General features: G+C 39.3%; 1 protein-coding gene across 1 annotated transcript in view; it reads right to left on the bottom strand.

The window, feature by feature from the left end:
• LOC135090673 (lachesin-like) overlaps window positions 1–5,962 on the bottom strand; it is a 152,637-nt gene extending 146,675 nt beyond the window's left edge. Inside the window, exon 1 of the mRNA XM_063987639.1 lies at window positions 5,782–5,962. The gene's annotated coding sequence lies outside the window, so the exon portion shown is untranslated. The remainder of the gene's footprint in view (window positions 1–5,781) is intronic.
• Window positions 5,963–7,469: the final 1,507 nt, after the last annotated feature.

Below are 7,469 nucleotides of genomic sequence, written 5' to 3'. Positions count from 1 at the left end.
TTTTTATCAATATATCTCTGCACCTTAGAACTTGGAACGCCTTTAAGACTGCCTCTCCACCTAGCTCTCATCGGCAGCTAGCGGCTCCCTCCCTGACAGCCGGTAGCTACGGACATAAAACGGCGCTGTGAAAAGGCTTGGTTTGAGCGACGCACGACAACACGGCCAATTAAGCCTCATTTCGGCCTGCCGCAGGATCAAGCTGCTGGCATTAGGCAAGGAAGCGGAGTAACTGCCACCTCACTGTTCACTAACGCCCCGAGAAGCTCAGGGGATTGGGATGCGTTCTGGTGTTGGGCGAGTCCGCTGGGTACATTAATTCTCTTTATATATATATATATATATATATATATATATATATATATATATATATATATATATATATATATATATATATATATATATATATATATATATATATATATATATATATATATAAAAGGGCCATTGGCAAAAGACAACAAATATTTGAGAAAAGTTCACTCGAGTGCCAGTTCCTAAAGTGAAGTCAAGTTGGATCATCAAATATTGAAGGATCAGTGTCTTGAAACCTCCTTCTTGAAAAGTTCAAATCATAGGAAGGAGGAAATACAGAAGCAGGCAGGGATTTCCATAGGTTACCAGAGAAAGAGATGAGTGATTAAAAATACTGGTTAACTCTTACATTAGAGATGTGGACAGAATAGGACTGAAAGTAGAAAATCTTGTGCAGCGAGGCGCCGGAAGGAAGGAAGGCATGCAATTAGCAAGATTAGAGCAGTTAGTGTGAAAATAGCGGTAGAAGATAGCAAGAGATGCAGCACTGGGGCGATGAGAGAAAGGCAGAAGAGGAGAGAGTTGAAAAGACATGAAGTGCTGGAAGAGGTTCATAAGTTGGTAAAGGTCGTGGATGGTGAAGGACCTCACGTGGCCGACTCAAGGTGTGTTTAGCACAAGGGATACCAAGTCAGGAAGCACGAACGAGAGTCTAGAGATGAGAAAGGAAAGTTCTCTTAATGTGTTTGAAGTGCCTACTTAGTTGGTTCTTTCACTTTCTCTTCTCCCTCTACCTTCTAACCTTCAGCGATAAAATAAAAAATAAATAAAAATAATAGTAATAAATAGTAATAAATAAATAATAGTAATGAATAATAAATAAATAAAGATAATAGTAATAGACAAAATGATAAAACAATTATGACAATACTAATAAAAATTAATAAAAATAATAATAGAACAACAATAAGAACAAGAACAACAATAAATATATAAATAAAAGGGTAAAGAACGCTTGTTAATTACTAAGAGAACTTTTAGTTAAGAGAAAAGAAACAGAACACAAATGAATATCTTCGGCTGAGGGAGGGAAGAGGGAAGTGTTTAGGAGCTGTGACCTTGCAACCCAACAACCCTAGCAAGAAGCTTTGGGCCCGCGTGGCAAGGTACATGACTAACCCTTGTCACCTTCACCCTCCTGCGTTGCATTATATCTGTGTCGGCACCACTTTCAAAACGATCCAGCGACAAGAACAGGGAGAAGAACAGGGGAAATAAATGAGAACAACAGATACCAGAACACCTATCTTTATTTATTTCTTTTATTTATTTCCTACTACGTGTGGAAGAACAGGATAAATACATAACAAGCAAAACAATACAGGACAAAATAAGAAAAGACCAAAAGAATAGGAGAAAAATCAAATGAACACGAAGACTGGATGTTCCCTCACCCAACACACACCAAGGCCCTTCCCTCCCCCTCCCCCCTCTCACCTCCAGTAGCACACTCACCCCTCGCTCCGTAGTAATCACGTGATCGCGTCCGCTGTGGCCCTCTAGACGCTAAGTTTCTCTCAAACGTTAAATGAGTGAGGAGCCGCTTAACTTCTGATGGGCTTACTGGACCGAAGCAGAGACGTTATGGCTTACTGATCGGACAAGCGGAGGATAGCGGATCACTGCCTTCTCCTCCTCCTCCTCCTCCTCCTCCTCCTCCTCCTTCTCTTCCTCTTCCTCTTCTTCCCTCCTCCTCCTCCTCTTCTTCTTCTTACTAGTCCAATTCTTCGTCCAACTCTCTTTTTCTTTCATTTCTTCCTAGTTTCTTTCTCACCTTTCCTTTCTTCTGCAAATCCTTTTCAACCTCTTCCTCTTCCTTTTTTTTCTCTCTTCCTCCTCCTCCTCCTCCTCCTTCTCCTCCTCCTCCTCCTCATCTTATTAGTCTTCCAATTCTTCGTCCAAGTCTTCTTTGGTTTCCTTCCATTTTTTCATCCTTCCTTTACTGTTGTCCTTCCTCTCTTTTACAAATCCTTCCCAACCTCTCTTCCTCCTCCTCCTCCTCCTCCTCCTCCTCCTCCTCCATTTCCAATTTTATCCATTCTCCTTCACTCTTCTCTGGCTGTTATTGTTGTTGCTGTTTCTTCTCCTACTCTTTCTCCTCCTCAGATTCTGCATTATACCCTTAATCATCATCTTCATTTTCCTCATTGTTCGCCTCATTCTTTCTCTCCTCCTCTCCGTTTCCTACAAGTTTAGATTCCAATGATGACGTTAAATAAAAGCTTGAAAGTGAGAAAATAGAGATGAATGAATACTGAAATACCTAGATGGAATTACACACTAAAAAATAGGTAATAAAGTTCCCGTGTCACAAAGAATTGAGGCAACAGAGATGCGGTTTACCAAAAGAGTGTTAAGAATACTCTGGATGGCAAGGGTAACTAATGGGTAATGGAAATGGCTGGTATTGGAAGGCAACTGATGAGCACAATAAGAACTAGACAGCTAAGATTTGTGGGGCACTAGAAGAATGTTAAGAATGCCTTGGGTGACGAGGGTAACTAATGAGAGTAATGGAGATGGCTGGTATTGGAAGGGAAGTAATGAGCACAAGGACTAGACAGTTAAGATTTGTGGGGCACCTGGTAAGAGAGGATGGATTGGAAAAACACGTATTGTTGGGAAGGATGGAAGGAGGAAGAGCAAGAGGAGGACAAAGAATAAAGTATATGGACAGCTTACTGGAAGGTATCCCACGCGTTACAGAAGTGGTTGATTTGATTAGACTGGCTGAGGACAGACAGAGGTGGCGTTCCAAGGTCACCCACGTCAAGCAAGACATGGCATCTCGGTAAGGGAAGGTTAGCAAGGTTACATTCATATCAATATTCGTCACTTGTCTATGTTTGTGTTCGTCATTTATTTCCTTGAGTTGTAAGACTTTTTGTGTCGATTAATAAAATAATAATAACAATAATAATTGGTTACTAATTCATTACACGTAAGCTAAGGTTAGGTTAGGTTTGGTTTTTTGTCTGATTTATGTTTTCTAAGAAGAAATCAGCTACTACAATCTGTAGCACTGTAGTATATATCTTTAAAATTATTGACGACTATGATGATGATGACAGTGCTAGGATTGGTAGCAGCTGCGTCAGTAAGAATAAAGTAGTTGTAGTAGTAGTAGTGGTTGTTGTAACGCTAATAATAATAATAATAATAATAATAATAATAATAATAATAATAATAATAATAATAATAATAATATTAATAATAATAATAATGATAATTATTATTATTATTAGTAGTAGTAGTAGTAGTATTTACTATTATCATTATTATTTTCTTGTTATCATTATTATCAGTATTATCAAGAAGAATAAGAATGAAAGCAAGAACATGAACACAAAGAAAAGCTAATTCCATGATCATGATAATGATGATGATTATATTATTATAATTATTATTACTATTATTATTATTATTATTATTATTACTATCATCATCATCACCATCATACCATCATCATCATATCATAATCATCATCACCATCAACAAAGGCAATATTTGAATTAAAAAAAAAAAAAAGAGCATCGAACTACTATTTTGAAATATTTTATCAGTCATTCCACACACTTCCTTCCTCTTCCCATTAACTACTTCCCTTAACAACAAACTTTCATTTTCTTTCAGCTCTATTTTTTTTTTCATATTTTTTCAATACCTCCACTATTTTTTCTTTCACAGTTCTTGCTTCGATTTTTTACACAAAAATTGGGAAATTTTTACACTTTTAGTATTCGCTTATATTTGTCTGATCTCTCTCTCTCTCTCTCTCTCTCTCTCTCTCTCTCTCTCTCTCTCTCTCTCTCTCTCTGTGTGTGTGTGTGTGTGTGTGTGTGTGTGTGTGTGTGTGTGTGAGAGAGCGCGCGTGCGTGCGTGTGCGCACAGGCTCTTGACACCGTATGAAATTTCAATTAACCAAGTCAAACAAGTCTTGGAGCTGATGCGGGAAGGGCAGGGAGAAAGAATGAGAGAGAGAGAGAGAGAGAGAGAGAGAGAGAGAGAGAGAGAGAGAGAGAGAGAGAGAGAGAGAGAGAGAGAATAGCCTCAGCGAACTTGACTCAACGGGAAACTGATTGATTGGAGTGCAAAGTTGGGGAATGGATGGGTCTGGTTATGAGGGAGGTGAGGTCTTGTAGTGAAGGTCTCTGGAAGTCATTCATTGCAAAAGGAATATGATTATGATGAGTTTCCATAGTTACTTAAAGAGAGGCAAGTTTGCGTTACATGAGAGAGAGAGAGAGAGAGAGAGAGAGAGAGAGAGAGAGAGAGAGAGAGAGAGAGAGAGAGAGAGAGAGAGAGAGAGAGAGAGAGAGAGAGAGAGAGAAAATGGGATTCCTGTACTGTGTGTGTGTGTGTGTGTGTGTGTGTGTGTGTGTGTGTGCAAATGTCATATGAAAGTAGAAACGCAAATCCATACGAAAAAAATGACATACATGAACACAATTAACTTGATCATATTGTGGATGAAAAGAAAAAGAAAATGGAGTTTTGTATACCTTCCAATGAACAATTTATCACCTCTATACGCTAATAGAGATTATCTTTTGTTGTCTCCTCTAAAAAATAACATCAAAGGCTTATAAATGGATAAATCAAAAATACTGAAGCATTCGTACCGTATTGTGTTTATTCCATGCAAACTAACGACAATTGTGCCAGAGGAAATATGAGTTCTAGTACTGTTTGCTACAGATACTTGTGAACGTGATATTTTACGCGGCAATTTCTGATCATTAAGTGTTTATCACTCAGTACAGTTCCGAGACTTCATTCTGAATTACGTAAGTTACTTGCACCTTAACAAAAGTCACCTGTCACATCGCTACAATAAATTAATCGTTTCACTTCTCATCTACGCTTTATACTAATATTGAGCCTAAACAAAGTCTACTCTCCTACCCTGACGCATTTTTCATAACCCTCTCAGCCCTCCCTATAACGGACCGTACTGCGTCATACAAGTCTTATTTTTGGCTCATATGGAGAATTTATTGGTTTTCCAGCATAACAGTTGTCATAACTTCTTAAACCGTAATAATTTAATTCCTAAACCCTTTCGGAGACTGAAAGATTGACTGAAATGCTGCCGCCGGCAACAACAGCGTCATTATTATGGCGCACTTTTACAATATTCCCATACAGCAGTTTCAAGGTCTGTACATACGCCATTGCAATCATGGTATTTACGGTATACTGTACGTGTTTTTTAAGTCAACGGTATTTTTTACGTATAGCGTTATACATTATACGTTATCCATAAACTCACTTTACGAGAATTAATTCCTTAACAATAAACTGATATAAACTCAATGAAGAAAATCATAAACGTAACACTAAAGAACACTTAAATTATTAACTTATTTGCTAATTCAGTCACTGACATCATTACAAAGAAAAGAGGTGATGCGATGATGAGAAACCAACAGGACGTGATAAACAATAAGGAACATGAGTTTTTACCTTATTCACCAATTTCCCATAAGCATAATTAAGGGGTTGTGGCTGGACGTGGGGCGATGCAGTAGGACACTTGGCAATGGAGAGAATATACTGGTACATCTTTCTACCTGAAGCGTCAGTGTTCCTCCTCTCTAGTGACGCGCCGCGGGTATCATTCACTCGGAGCAACGGTTACACTGATGCAGACCAGAGATATATTTGAGGCGCGTCAGTTATTAATTTGAGGTGCCTAAATCTCGAATCCTGAAACTGAGATAATAAAGCGTCTCGTAATGACACATTTAAACAATGCCAATTATTAGTTCGAAGCACCGAGGTGTCGAAACGTGCATCCGAGATTATGAAGCGCCCTGAAATATGGTGACTCCTGAGTATTTCATGATTGGAGAGGTTATGCCGCCGTGCGATAGATGGCGTGCCTAGATACACGTAGCTGCTGGACACGTTATATCTGCAAGTACTTTATGGTTCGGTACTATCTACGTACGTAAGTAGCGATAAAAATAAGGAGAGGTGGTATTCGCTAAGTGATAATATTTTATATGTATATATCTTTTTTCTGTCACCATGGTTTGCTTCTATTACGGTGAACAGAAGTCACAAAGAACGCGATATCCATGGTGTTGAGGCACACAGCACATCAGACACTGCCGTCGTCACCGCGCCGCCACTCGTCGTTGAGCGGCGCGCACTCTGCCTCTGGTAGCATCGCGGGCACCGCCGCCTGATATTCCAGCCGAGAGGCAGCGAAGCCCGCTAGTCCCGGCACCTCAACTCACCATCACCACGTGCCTTCCTCGCCGCTAAGGCACCATCGATAAATATATGGACCTAATAATATCGGCCATGACTCGCAAAAAACATTACGTTTTGTACGACTTTCGCTTTTGTTGAAGTTGAAGAAAACCTCCGTGTGTCAGGCAATAATAAATAATTTGCTAAACATTCTCCTAATAATGTCAATCTTGAACATAACGTTTTGTACGACTTTGACTTTAGTTAAGAAAAGTTTTCCTTGGACCAGGCTGCGATCAATTTTTGCTAAGGTCAAAACGAACCAACTATGTTGTTTCTTGCTTATCTCTTCCTTAAAAGTTCTCATCCTCTTCCCAAACAATCATCTGGTTGTACATTTCAACATTTCCTTACCATGGATGACTCTAGAGCGCCACCAGGTACATTTATAAATTAATATACGAACACCATAAAACCTACACGGGGTGTGTGTTGACAACTGTTCATCTTCTATGTCCATTTGTATACCTGTAAATAAGTCTTCCTGTCCTTCCGTTTTGTTTCCAACAACTCACCCACCAAGCTCCCGCACCTTCACGCGGCTTTCATCCAGCATCGTACACGGGTCTCAGCTAATTAAGTTCTTTCTTTACTGACAATATTACAGAAACAAAACGTCCATACACCCGATATCATAAACCATGTTCATTGGATACACTCCTGTCTCAACTTTCACCAAACATTTAACACTGAAAGGTAAGCGTATTGTACATGAGACAGTAAGAATAGTAAACCAGTACTTTAACAAAACCTTTAAACTCAACAATAAAACGTTAAAAGTATGAAAACACAAACACAAAGAAAATTAACTAAACCAACCAGACCAGCGCGAACCACACTGGAGCTTCCTCTCTCGTCTCGCTCTTCCGCTAATTTCCGGGACGCATGTTGTC

This window comes from Scylla paramamosain, chromosome 35 (genome assembly GCF_035594125.1).
Source record: "Scylla paramamosain isolate STU-SP2022 chromosome 35, ASM3559412v1, whole genome shotgun sequence".
NCBI classification, from domain to species: domain Eukaryota; kingdom Metazoa; phylum Arthropoda; class Malacostraca; order Decapoda; family Portunidae; genus Scylla; species Scylla paramamosain.
The sequence above is the reverse complement of the archived record's forward strand: the minus strand, read 5'-3'. Positions and strand labels throughout refer to the sequence as shown.